This window comes from Anopheles merus, chromosome 3R, assembly GCF_017562075.2.
Source record: "Anopheles merus strain MAF chromosome 3R, AmerM5.1, whole genome shotgun sequence".
Classification (NCBI taxonomy): domain Eukaryota; kingdom Metazoa; phylum Arthropoda; class Insecta; order Diptera; family Culicidae; genus Anopheles; species Anopheles merus.
Window position 1 is genome coordinate 12,418,798 of NC_054084.1, and position 14,334 is coordinate 12,433,131.

The 14,334-nt window shown below is 44.6% G+C and overlaps 1 protein-coding gene across 5 annotated transcripts in view; it reads left to right on the plus strand.

Moving 5' to 3' along the window:
- Window positions 1-14,334, plus strand: part of LOC121597696 — a 143,815-nt gene that overhangs the window by 79,840 nt on the left and 49,641 nt on the right. The window lies entirely within an intron of this gene.

The window sequence follows — 14,334 nt, forward strand, 5'->3', positions numbered from 1 at the left end:
GCCGTTACGGTTCCTCGAAAAGTGCAACGCGCACACACGGTTTCCACCAAGTGACGATATTGCAACAACGGTCCGTTTTTTCGATGGAGAAAGAGAGAGAAAGAGAGAGAGAGGGAGTGAGGGTAGGTAATCGCTATTCGAACCGGAAAAGCGCACATTGAAGACGTGCCCAGCCGTGTGAGGTTTGCGTGTTGCCGCGCGTGTTCGTTAAACCGTTGCGCAACTTCAAATGGAGGAGACCCTATGGCGTGTCCACCCTCCCTGGGGTGGAGGTTGTCACAGAACCTCTACTATCGATCTAGGCGCGTTTGGTCAAGCGTTTCCATGCAGCTGTTTCAACAGCTCGCGAGCTCTTTCCTAACCTGGCTTGCGACCGTTGTTTCGTTAGTGTCGTAATATATGGGTCATGCTGAGGTGTTTGCGCACGGGAAACTGCTAGCCGCCTCTCTCTCTCTCGTGTGTCGCAAGGGACACGAGGGGAGAACATTAAATTAAACTAAAATTCTGGGGAATCCCTCAAGTGTCATAAATGAAGTGTGTCTAGCGACTTACGACTTTCTTGCTCGGGCAGGGGACGTTCTGCTGTCCATCTCATTGTCAGCTCTGAGTGCTAAGGGAATGTAGGGAGCGTTGGAAGATTGTTTTGTTTAAAAAAGCCCATCACCATTTAAATCTTTGCGTTAAATCCCACCAAACATTAATGTGACGAGTAGCCTTTGTTTGGGGAGGGATTTAACACTACAACTTTGACGTGATTTATTGGGGATCTTGGTGTGTGCGGGAGATACAGAGCAATTATAAATCTCTGTTTGTTTGATAGATGTCACTGTGGGAGTTACGTAGAGAGTGACTGAAAGAGAGCGAGATGGAGTTCACTCACTCAACAAAGAATTTAAAATGCATAAACGCAACGCAAACCGTCCGCGAGGCATCAAATGACACGTGTGTGTGTGTGTGTGTGTGTGACCACAACCGCAAGCTCATTAAACGAGTTATTCTAACCTCGGTTTCCATATCGATTTAAGGCTAAAGCAAACAACCTGTTCCAGCAAATTCCGCTTAACGGTTAAATTTAGTACAGATGGGATATAATGTTTTGGGCAATCAATCTATCTTGATTAGCACCTCCCCCAACGTGCAGGTTCGATTTTGTGAAAACATGCACACGATTGAGTATTTCATAGGTTTAGCTGGGAGACCACCGACCATCGCGTGTGTGTGGTGTGCATGTTTGCCTGTTTGTTGGCCCTTTGACCTTGCACGTTCTCGTTTTCCATTAGCAAGCTGCCGTCGGAAGCTGGCTCGAGGCAACCGACCCCCGTACCAGAGCGCACTTCTGTTCAAACATAATGGCCGTTTTGTGTAATCTGCCGTTGGGTTATTTCAAGTACACTGGAGCAGCGGGCCCTGAAGGGATAACGCGTCAACCGTTTCAACACCGTGCTGTGGCCGGTTTAGATGTAGAAAGAACTCCCTGATTACATACAGATTTACCACGCTGATGAATTCATGATTGATCGAATGATACTATGCGTGATCAAATACATATCCAGGTAATGGTGGAACCCAGGATAAGCCTTGTTAATTGCTACAAGGGACGTTATATTTGATGTTAAAAAATTTAATTTGTTTTCAAGCGAGATAATGCTGCTATCTCAATAAAAGCACACGGGTCATTTGGGATACTTGAGGCATTCGCTCAATAACGACCAATTGTAAATTGGGAACGGAGAACTCACACGCGAAACCTGCAATAAGCATCCCCACATCACAATGTAACGCACAGTGTGCTCGGGGCAGTCTCGCCGCATTTCCAGAAGCCAAACCGTGCAAATCCAATTAATCTTCGCTCTCTTTTCCACGACCTCAGGGGCAGGTTCCTTCATCTCCTCCATCGCGGGACCACCATCGCACCAAGGTCCAAAGATCTGAGGCAATGATTTCCACGTCCATTACACCCCCTACGGTGGTGTGTTGTGTCGAGAAATACCAACATGAAAGGAGAGGATAAGTGCAGGCTCGTACTTTTTTTCTCTCTTTTTGCTTTTTACTCAACATTTTGAATTGTCCAAGCCTGTATTTGATCGCCAGCGTGTGTACACAGAAACAACACGCGGACTGCCTGTGACTTTCGGGATGTGATAGTATCTCACTGGCGTACCGGTTCGCTGGATCCAGGCTTTACACCTGGTACCAATTTCTTGTTCTCCACCCTGGAGGAAGGCCTTTCTCTATGCGTCTCTCTTGCTTTGGGTTTTGTGGTTCAGTTGGCGCATACATGATAAGGGACCCCTTCACTTGTACGTGAGTCGTACGAAAAATTCAACCTCCAACATAATACCAGCAGCTGTGTCAGCTGCAGGCAAGTGGTCAGTTCTTGCGTGTCCTTCGCACAGCACCGTTGGTACAGGTTTCTGCCCCAAGCCACCGCGACAATGGAGCGCGAATGTACGAATGCCGCTGGACTGCACTCACGAACTAGGTCCGGTTGGTTTGGGGGATATGTTTTTTTCCCCCCATGCTCTCGGTGCATAGTTGCCAGTGGCACCAAGTACACCAAGCTTGTTGGTGGTGCAGGTGGAGTATGCTGTGTGTGTTTGGGTCCGGTTTGAACAAGGGTGACCTGCTGCAACTGTACTTGAAATTGCTGGAAGGCTTTTGGGAAGCTGGTTTCATGCAGCGCAAGTATTGATTTCTGTGTTGAAGCGTATCTTGAAGCTGAATGTCTGTGAGGTATTGTGGAGTTAAGTAGAGCATTTGAATTCTTGAGGATACATACTCCAGGGAGACAAATCATTCTATTTTTAGTTTGATGACTTCAAACCAGTAATCTCAAATATGTGATTACTGACAACCTCCGCAAATTCCAGTAATTCTACGAAGATTCCTTAACTCGTTGAAAATTCCTGGAGGCGCTAAAAGGATGATGATGAAGACAACAAATAGTAGAAGCAGCCATCTTCCAGTTTTAACGCTTGCTTAATAAATTGCTGCCTCAAATCAGCACGCACGCAGCCAAATGTGCTCATCTCTCTTAAAGCGAAAGAATCAAGAAAAAAAAAACCCGCCAAAACCAAACACTCCAAAAAACAAAACCTAAACAAAGATAAACTTCTTCGGTGCACGAAGATTTCATTTCAGCTCACCGGGTTTCCCCCGCTTTTCGGGGTGCCGCTCTAACGATTAATCTTCCAGCCGTTTGAGCCTTTGGCGCCAACATTAGGGAGCCGGTGAAATGGTTGCGATGAGTCACCGGTGGTGTTCACGGACATCCTCCTTCCTTGCGTAGCATCGTTTCTTATTGTCCCCGCCGGCTATAATTTGGACGCCATATAGACACGGGATTATAGGAAATAGTTTCTCTCTTCCCCTTTTTTTCTCCTTAAACGGCTACATCGATAAAAACGATGTCCACCATTAAATGGCGATTATGATAGCTGCAACGATACGACGAACCGAGAAACGTACTACACGACGAGAGATGAGTTGGGTGTTTGCATTTAGAGTCGGTTCCGGTTCTTTTTTTGGGGGGGATGAAAACCGCACTCACACACCCAGTGTCGATGGCGGGAGACGCTTCACGTGCTGTGCCATAACGTGGAGGGATTTAATTAATTTCCTATCCTTCCTGCTGTCTCTTGCACATCTTTCTCTGCCGCCCTTTTATCCGACCTGCTCGTAAAAGTGTGTGACGTGATGCTGCGACATAAATAGAACGGAGGCTCCAGGCGTGCGCTTGGATCGTGTGGAAGTTGATGATGGAAGGAATGATTTTTTTGTGCAAAAAAACATAACCTGGAATAAACGCGTCGCTTCACATGGAGCGTCACTCACGCGCAGCACGATCCGTGTTAGTCACGAGATATTTTTGTGTATTTGCACATACGCCACAACTGTGTGACGTTAATTGCACAATACTGCAATTATTTTTGGGATGACTGGGCAGTGTACTTACATCACCATTACTGAACAGTTGGTTCCGGAAGGGATTCACCTTTTGGCGCTCGTAGGAATCCTGTTGGGAAAGGTTTCCCCGTAGGCGTCATAATTTCACCCCAAAAAGCCATTATAATATGTCAATCAATTTTTGTAATTTTTCCACCAACCCACTTCACGTTGTTGGCGCATCAGGATGCCTATTTTATGATGACAAGCGTCCAAGTCTGTCCCCTCCACGAGCTACAATATAGCGAGCCCCTGCCAGGGATGGGAAATGGATTTCAGTATGATAATCTTTCAACCCAGTGATAATGAATATTAATGCCATTCTGGTGGTTATTTATGGTGATTACCGGTGATGTCCGCGTGTTGCGTTTGCGGTCCAGCCAGGCTGGGGGGAAGCCTAGCCATTGGACACAGCTGTCACCACGCTCCCCCGTGGGCGAGTGCTTAAATAATTAAAGCATGTTTAATACTGCAGCTACATAATTCGCTGTGCTATCGCCTTTACAGATTACAGTCTTTCGTGATTGAATTGTAGGACAAGGGTTTATCAAGCGAATTGGAGTTGTCATGTTTATCATTGTGTGCCATGAATGCATAATGAACACCCAAACAATGGTGCTTGTTTTCTGAGAAGCATTTCAGAACTGTCACCTAAATATCGTCTTTAAAAAGCGGGGCACAACTTTCACTGCTCGCTACACACCAAGTGGTTGCAATCAACTTGTCATAACTTCATTGGCGTCACTGAATGCGCTACTCCTCTACCGGGCGCGGCAGAATGGCCTTTTCCCGAATCTTGCCAATGAAAAATGAAAATAAATAAAAACCCCATCTTTCACTCGCCGTTTTGCGCACAGGGCCGATTGTGGCTTGGTCTGGGAGGGGGAAAGTGAGAGGGTTTTCCGTTTTGCGGCCCGTTTCGGATGGTGTGTCGCACTCGTATGCTGTTGGGATGATGTTGCATTGGCTGAAAATAGCACACACCATCGCCCAGACCGTTGGAAGACGGGTCTGTAGACTAGGTCGAGAAGAAGAGGAGCATCACACACTGCGAAGCATCACGGGCATCACAACAACATGGATTCTAAATGCGGGCCAATTTTTCACACGTCCTCTTACCGGCTGGTGTGGTCGCAGGGCATCGAAGCCACAGAAGTCACCCAGTGCAGAGCGAGCGGGAAGAAAATACTGGAGTGAAAACTTGGTTATTGCTTTTCGACTGCAACAAAATGGAGAGAAGCAGATATCTCTCGTCCAACTGCAGATCTGCTTCGTTCGCCGAAATGGACGGAATGAATCAATTCTATTCCCTTTGCAAATAGAAGGAAACATTTTCAGTTGTGAAGAAAAATAGAACTTTGAGGACAGTATTTGGTACAGATTCGCCGTCATATTGCCACCTTTCGTACGGGAAGTATCGTTATTAGGTAACACCAACAAAGCCCTCAAAACGCCGGCAAATGGCGTCTGTTCGGTGAAGCAACAACACATTGCTTCTACTACTTACCATCAAACTCATGACAACGACGAAGATGATGATGCTGATGATACTGCTGGGGGCACGAAGCGGGCGGTAGTGATGAGATCATATCAGAAAATAAGCCGGCATGAGTAAGAGGTTTTTTTTTATTATTATTTCGCTCTTGTTGCCCTTTCCGAATTCGTGAGGAGTTTTATGCGCGCTTAGCGGCCCGCAACCAAGCCGATCATCGTCAATTGTTGTCGTGCTCTAGTTGGTGCGCGCTTGATACCGATTTGATCAACCAGAGTATGTGATAATATCGTCCAACCCGAAATTGATTGTCTCGATTTCCGCCGGTGCCGCTGGGTGGTGGAAAGTCGAGGAACAACACGTGTGTGTCGTGGGTCCTAGATTTACAAAATCGAGCCCACCCCTTCTATTGTTACATTAGCTACGATGGTGGATGAAATGAACAGCTGGTTACGTGCCGAATTGTTTGCTTTTTAATTATTTCGATCTATTGGAGCTCATCGTCATAACACTGATGGTTGGTGGTTAATGCTCCGGAATAATTGAATCATAAAGTATGTAATTTGAAGATAATCTGAAGCTGTGTTTAATGTTACTGAAACTTTGTACAATTTATGCAAATATTGGAACATACTGCCATTCCGTTCAAGTGGAACCTCTCCAACAACCACAACCGTGACATCAAATCCAATTTCCTTTCTTTTCCAACAGCTAACGTTCCCAACGTATCTTCTTGAGTTTCCAATAAATACTTAACCAGAATGCAGTGATTGTGTTCCGAGTGTCCGATACCGTATCGCTTTACTGTTCCGCGCACCAAAGTCAATTAGTTTGTGTCAACTGTGTGCGAACCTAGTCAGTTAACGAGATAGTTACACCCGACAAACCGAGTTCCATCGTTTATGTTTTGTGCTATTAACAAATCCAGAAAGCGGTTGCCTTCGGACGTTCTTCCAAGGTTGCGGGTTCATTGTTTGGACACTTTCTCGGACATCGTCCAAGAGTTCTTGGAAATTCTGAACATTACTGTACATAACAAAACTTCTTCTCAAGTCCAGCTCAAGACACAGATGGAATGGCTTACGCAAAGTGACAGTGTGTCACCTTCGACAGCAGTGTGAGCAGTCGTCTAATTAGCGTACCGGCCAGAAAAGTGTTGAACCCAGGCATGACGTCTTCGTTTCCAGTGCCTTGCCTGTAACGTCTCGGTCTCCGTTAAGGCGCAAAATCCCACCCAAATAAAGTGTGATACGCTTCGACGTGGTTCAATGGGGCGCTCTCATTGGATCGATCGGTACTGGTGCTGGTGCTAAGGGGGTACGGCGTTGTACATCGGCACGTTGTGTAGTGTAGCCCCGCAATTATCCCGCCATGGGAGCGCACGGTTCGAAGGAGAAGCTGAGCCGATCCGCTTCGGAACGCTACGTTCACACGCAGGTCATCGAGCGGGAACGGTTCGGCAGTTTCGGCAAACGTGGTCGCGGAGGTAAGTGCACACGGGTCGTACGCCCTCGGCTCGGGGGGTCGGGGATGCAAACCACCATAAAACAGCAGCGAGAGCAGCGACGGCGACAGCTGGGTTGGGGGAAACAATTTTATTACAACGGACACAACAGTGCCGACCGAGAGGAGCCCGCCTATTTTTTTGGTTGAGTGTGGTCGGTTTGCTTCGCTTGCAACTTTGTGGCCTGCTGTATGCGGCTGGAAAGCGTCCCGGGATGGGGAAATGATCTTGGCGGAAAATTTGCATACAAAACAATTGGCCGGAAAAGGAGCTGATAAATTTTTACCACCTTTCTGTTTGTGCAGTTTGTGTTCCTTTTATTTACAGCGGGGTCATTGGGTACATTTCGTGGTACAAGATTTGTGATTGTCCTCCGGGGAAGTTATCTTCAGACTAAAAATGTGTAGGAAGTGTCGTTTGTTTTAACGCTGAAGGTTTTATACGCAAATTCTGAATGATTGATGTCTACTGCATAATGATTAGAAAAGAATGCAACAAACAATACTGGAGGAAGTATTGGAATTTTTAGATTGTGTTTTGAAGAATCAAATTGTAAAATAGCTGAGAGATCACGTAAAACAGATTGAAATAACTTTAAGAATATATAAATTCAGAGGTTTGGTTACAATGAAGTTTTACAATAATATTTAATTGTTTTAAATAGTAATAATAAAATAACAATACCCTAACATCTTCTTTACATAATATTTCTACCGAAAACAACATAGAAAAGCTAGCAAATGTGTAAAATTATTCTCAATATAAGTGTCTTGAATAACACAATTAACATTTTTAGTATTATTATATATACTAAACCTGGAGCAAAACTACACGAACAAAGCGTCTTGCTTTCACGCATCGTTAATTCAACGTTATTTCAACCCAAAAAAGCCAAATTTGCTTAAGCAGCTAATTTTGGCTTGCTGAAGAATTCGCTGCTTGATTTCACCTTTTGCAGTAGATAAACAGCATCAAAGTTCAAGGAGGTCCTTCTAAATAGCTCTTAAGCAGCTTCCTTATGCCACGGTGCCAGAGATAATTTTTCTTTGTGTTTTATTTTCAAGCAAGCGTCATCGATGACCTAAACAACAGGATTTGTTTTGTTTGAGTGCATTTGTATATTTTTAAATCCTTTGTATTGATGAATCACACAAAATTTCACACAATTTACTGTACAATCACAATCACTTCGCTCAATATTATTTCTTCAATTAACGAATCCAACTTGTGCAGCAGCAATGAGATGATTGACGGCCCCAGTCTTTGAAACTTTGACAAGAGCCACGTTGTATCGATATCATACATTAAAAAGCTATGAAGGTCGATCAAGTTTGGTACACGTTCTTTACAAGCCTTAAAGTTCTATCATGAACTCTACACATAGTGCTAATCAGTCGCAAAGTTCCAAAGAGTACCTAAAAGAGTGTGCTTGTTAAAAAGCTTTATGGTTCCACCAAGTACCGTTTCATCTCTTAATCACTCACAAAGTACGACATCGGAACGTTTTTTCGTTAAACAGCCCCAAATCAGCTATGGAGCTCGAGCTGGTTGTTTGGGAACCTTCCAAGAATAGGTTTTATTTTTATTTTATTAAAGTAGGTATTTATTGATATCTACGATAGTACGATAAAACCATATAAATACAATGACTTTATACAAAAAAATGATCTAAATGCTTAGGAATTTAAAGTTAACTAACGTTACTTTTAAACAAAATCTAAAAATGGCGTTGATGAGATGCGGACTGGTTAAAGTGCGTGCTGTAGTAAAGCAAAACATGCAAACCAAGCAAAGGATGGTTGTTAGCGATGTTACTTAAACGCAACCGTTATAAAAGTGAAAGCTCTCTTTTTTTATCAGTGTAATATTTTTGCGTTAATTTATCTTTTTTTGCCATCCAAGAAAAACACATTTCCATTCAAGCATCGTCAAAGTACTGCAGCGCATGTTGATCTGTGTAGCAAATGTGAAGCAGCATAAGCTCATAAAAACTGGGTACAGAGATTCAGTTTTTTTTCGCCAATCGAAAAAGTACAACCGCTTTCTTCAATCTGCAATCTGGTGGAATATTTTACCCCGTTTTGAAGGTGTTCCGCCGCAATCGGTGCAGCCGCCCCCCAGGGGGGGATGTTTAACCCGCAAAAGTCAATCCACAGATGGATGGATCCAGCAATGTGCGCATACTTTCAACCGTTCAGGGACCGATCAGGGAAAGGAAAAATGTGATGCTTGTCTGTCTCGGGAGGGTTTTTTTGCTGTTGTAGTTGTCATGAACCACAATCGTTTTAAGACGCCTTAAGGGTATTGCACACGCTCAAGCAGTCAATGAACGTGGCGTACCGGATGGTGTGTGTGTGTGTGGTATTGGTACAAGTGCAAAATTCCATCCGATCGATCCAGCTCAGTTTGGTTGGCTGGCGTGTGGCCTTCGACGTGCGATGGTTTGGCGGTTGGTGAGATAAAAAAGGGCTTGCTATTATTTCGTTCATGTTTTGTAGCGAGTTTCTCTCTGTCCCGTCTGCGATGCAAAAAAAAAAAAAACCACCCAGCAGCTCATCTGTGCCGGCCTTCATCCGCGTCGAATGGTCTGAAGGGGCACACGGTCGTCACACGCCTGCTCCAGATGCATAGGAATTATAATTCATTTTTACGCCATTCGCAACGTCACGGTGAAACGCGTTACTTTGTACGCTGTGCCGGCAGGCTTGTGTGGGTGGAGATGGTGCACAAAAATCAAAGCTGCGAAAATGCAAAACTAAACATATCATTCATGCGCGCCGCATGTTTTATTTTTGTGGTGGAACATTCAAAGAGGATGAAGAGAGAGAAAAAAGCCAACATCATTGGTGCAAGCAAGAGCCAAAGTGTCTACACAAAAGAAGCAAACAACGCACACACAATTGTGGAGATCTGTAAGACAAAATGCTGCAAACGTTAAGGCACCAACAAAAAAAACCACACGTGTGCACGTTCAGCGAGGCTTTCGATGCTGCGCGAAAGCGGAGAGTCAGCTAAACCAGATGCTTTAATAAACGTCAATTATGCAAATTCATTTCCAGCCAATTTGTGTATCACCACCGCGTGTGCGTGATCGCTGCGAGTGTGAGTGATGGTGCGCGGCGCACAAGTGCTTCGAAAGTCACTCGGTTGGTGGCGTTTGGTTTGGTTTTGAGCCTTACATACCGTCCACCAAGCAGGTCGCTTGATTTACTGACATTGGACTGACTTTACGGTTCGGTTTTTGGACTGATTACTGGTTGAGCGGCCGCCGCGACCACTCTTGTTAGTTTAATTAAGCTGGGGGAAGCACCTTTAAATGTACGGTGGCCAATGATGAGCGGCACATAGGCAGAAAAAAGGGTTGCGCTTGAAAGTTCATAATCGAGTTGAAAAGGTAAGGTGCATCCTAATGAGGATCAGGTGACGAAAATTAGGTTGTTTGTCGCAGGTGGTGACAGGGGGCGGTGTTGTGTTTTCCATCCTTTCTTTCGTTGAAGTGGGGCGTGCGAATGTACAATTAATTAACGGTTGCCGGTTCAACATTGGTGGGAGATTTTAGATAAAGAATACGATTGTTTTAGTACAATAAATACTCTCTATTTTGAGTAGCCTTTAAGGGTAGTAGCGTCATTATGGTATGATATTAATTATCTTTTTTGAATAATCCCATAACATAAGATCTCTTTAATTTAATGTATTAATTCAAGTATAACTAATAAAGCTTCTGAAATGATACGGCCAAGTAGGCCGTTCCTACGAGAAAAAACATAAAAAATAATGCTTCTGGGTTCTAGCGATAACAATTTCTAGAGAATGAAGAGCAATTTAATGTTTTTTTTTTTTACATAAAGTGTATTTATTTTTTATGAATTTATGAATTTAATTATTTTTCAATATTTGTAACATCGTTTACTTTGAGATGTTGCTCGATCGAGACAACATTAGAACACACGATCGCACAAACTACATGATGGACAACTTAGCCACGGTACTATTGATGCAGTGACATGAGTTGTGATAAAGGTTTGACAAAGTCTTAGTTGCCTCTTGACCTTCTTGTGATTATTATAGACAACATTTTAGATCATGTTCTTCTGTAGTTCAAATTTTACATTATGTCGATTACAGAATTCATTTAAGATACAATGCTTTAACTTATTTTGTGTTTTATAATTTTTTGTCTATTGGAGTTCATTCTAAGTTCTAAAATGTTTAATTGGCCTTAATTATCAATTTGAAGTGTAGCTAGATATGTAATAGCCACAGGAAAATAACTACGGATATATCTCCGACACACTTGTGTTCAATTTATAAACGCTTTGGAGCTCCAAAATAACCATTCAAGATAATTATAAATGTATGCCAAGAGCAACCGAATGACGACCTACCATTACACAGAATCTACTTACACCCGTTTTGGGTAGGATTTACTTTGAAGTGGCATCCACTGTTTGAATCCTTTCGCCCACTAGGCGTCTGCCTTTACCAAGTCTCCACTTGAACCCACCTTCTTCACCCGGCAAAGCACATGTTCGGCACTAAATCAAAACCGCCCCATCGATAGTAGCCGCTCTAATTGGAACTTGTCCTTCTGCAGCACATTTCGGTGCTGCACACAAACATTTAGCCGCGTTTAGCCCATATCGCGGAATTCATGTCATTGCCACCCGCTATCGCCAAGGCGTGCCGCGAAAAGTACATTTCCATATCACTACTGCTGCTGGCATGGCGCCAATGTTACCAAATCCCCACGGTCGTACGGGAGGGTATGTGTGCTACCACCTACCCAGCCAGCCAGTGTAGCCAGCAAACGCAGAAAGTGGCCCGATTTGGGTGCCTTTGGTCGTATTGATTAGCAATTAAAGAGAAACCAACAGCACACTCCAACACTCCAAACCCGTGTTGCCCATGCTCCCGTGGAAGGAACGAAGATGCCCGGAGGCTATAATTATGTGATGTCGGGTGTTTGGTGCTTGTCTTGCGATCCCCCCCCCCCACGGCCAAGACGGGGGATTCGAATGCTGCCGCCGCTCGCTTCCTAGCAGCGTCTTTAATTACCGGTTTCGATCCCGCGGGTGCGGTAAGTAAGATATCGGAAGATATCAAGTCTTCTCCACTCGGAACGTATGCACAGCCGATGGGAACACACCGTTGGGGGTGCCGGTTTGTTCAAATGTGGAGCTTTCTGTACAGCTCCAATGGGTTGATTTCAGTGGAATGGTAGAGGCTCGCCACAAGTCGTCACCGGACCATGTCAGTACGGCGGCCGAACGGCTGGCTGGGTTTGAATTTCAAACGCAAACACTAAAAGGGGGAAGAACTTTTCAAATAACTTTGCCATTTAATTACATCCTTTGGGAAATGTGGATTAATCAGAAGCTGTGTTGGTTGATAAATATGTGCATGTATTTTGCTGGTGAAGCTGGTCTCCTACACAGGGGTTGGGCATGGTCTATTACCTTGAGCGAATTCCGAATTTCGGTAGCCCCAATTGTTTAGGCAGGCAACAAGCAACATGGTCTTACGCCTCCGAGACGTCTACCTTGAACCATGAAATTATCATCCGATTGACCCTTTTATTTAACGCAATGCGCACCAAGCACTTATTCCAAAACTCTGTAGAAGCAACAAGGTCAGTGCATAAATTGTTGCTAAATCTTCGAATTATTTTGTCCCAGTGGTACATTAGAAGAGGCCCAACAGGTCTTCAAAACACTGATCTTACTAACGAAAGTGTTAAATTAACCATATTGTATGCGCTGTGCGTTACCTTCTCTTTGTAAAACTATCGCAAACAGTGTGAAACCGAGGGTGTAAAACAATTAGAATAATCTCTTCTAAACCCACCTTTGCCGCCAGTGTCAAGGTAACGATTTCCGACACACTCTGAGGCACTAGGCATAGGCACCCGGTGTGACCCCTTGCATCGTCCCAAGAAAAGTGGAATAAAATTGAATTGCATTAGTTCATTAAAACGTCATTCCCAATTCAATCGTCGCCTCGGTTTGGTGCGCTACACGCCGTCCGCTTCCGGGGGCCGCGTTGTGTTCGCTAATTGTTGCTGTGGAACAATCGAGAAACTGCACCTCTAAACAACGGTCTGGAGGGAGGGGGGGGGGCTCCTTGTACGGGGACTGTCAATCCCACACACTAAAAAGGAGGGCTGGGAGAAGAAAATTTTCTACCAACAAAAGCGAGGGTGTCGGACCGGGTCAAATCTGGCGCACTGACTGGTTAGTGGTACGGTTCGTTGCGTTCCGGTAGGTATCCCATAACCGTCGTCTCCACTTTCAGCTTGACCAGCACAACGGAGGTCTGGCTTAGAAGTAATAAGCTCGTTATTTATTACGCCCTAGTGCCAGTGCCGGCAAGAAAAGGTTTCAAACGCAATAGACAACCGCTAGCATGAGTGGGATATATTTGCGTCGGTGTGGGCATTTGCTGGTGGTAGTGGCGGTGCGTCCAAAGTTGTGTGGATTATTCGGATGGTCTAATCGCCGCTAGCGCTGGGTACCGTGTAGTTGGAACTAGCAGCTTTAAGTAGCATCTAGTAAGTCATATTGATTGTATGGCTCATCGTGCAATCTGGAGGCTACGTTTTCAGCTCTCTAGTCATGTCGCTGCATAAAGCAGTCACAGATGAGTATGGGAATATGGGGCGATATGGGCGTATTAAGCAGTTTCATCAACTCTTTAACTATACTACTTTAATACTTTACAAAACATAACATATCTTACATTAGAGGGGTTTTTAGTTCTGATACTTTTAGCGCGCTGGCGATAACTTGGTCATTTTAGTGAATCTAGGATGATGGGAAGTAGAGTATATGACCCCTAGATTCCTAGTAGATTCCCTTCTAGAGACCTTGGACAGACACATTGGGAATTCCAAGTGGATTCTAAGAGTGCCATAGAATGTACATCTCGTCCCAAAAAGTTCACTTCCCGTAAGACAGAGTCAAGAAAGTGTCCCAAAATTATAAAAAAATCCCTGAAAACTCCTGCACAAGGAGCCCATTTTTCCCCACATGTCCATTTTGTCCCGTGTCGCCCTCTACAGTTCACAAAAGCGCAAAGTGCGCTAACGAATAGTGTTGGGGTGTAAATTGTAGATCAAATAGTGTGCATGCCTGTCCGTGTGTGTGCGCGCGCGTGTTTGCAGTAGTGCTAGCTACTCTGGGGGCAGACATGCGACCGCCATCGCATGATCTTGAATTCTTGACATAACCTCAAATCGCCCGCGCTTAGTCTTGTGCGCAGTGTGCGAAGGTCTTAGGAGGTGCAACCGTCCCTCGCGTGCGAGCACCATTGGAGAGGAACAGCGGGCAAAAATGGAGACGTACGTTGGATGGCCCAAAAGCTAAGATCACTTTCGAGGAAAGTATACGGTACA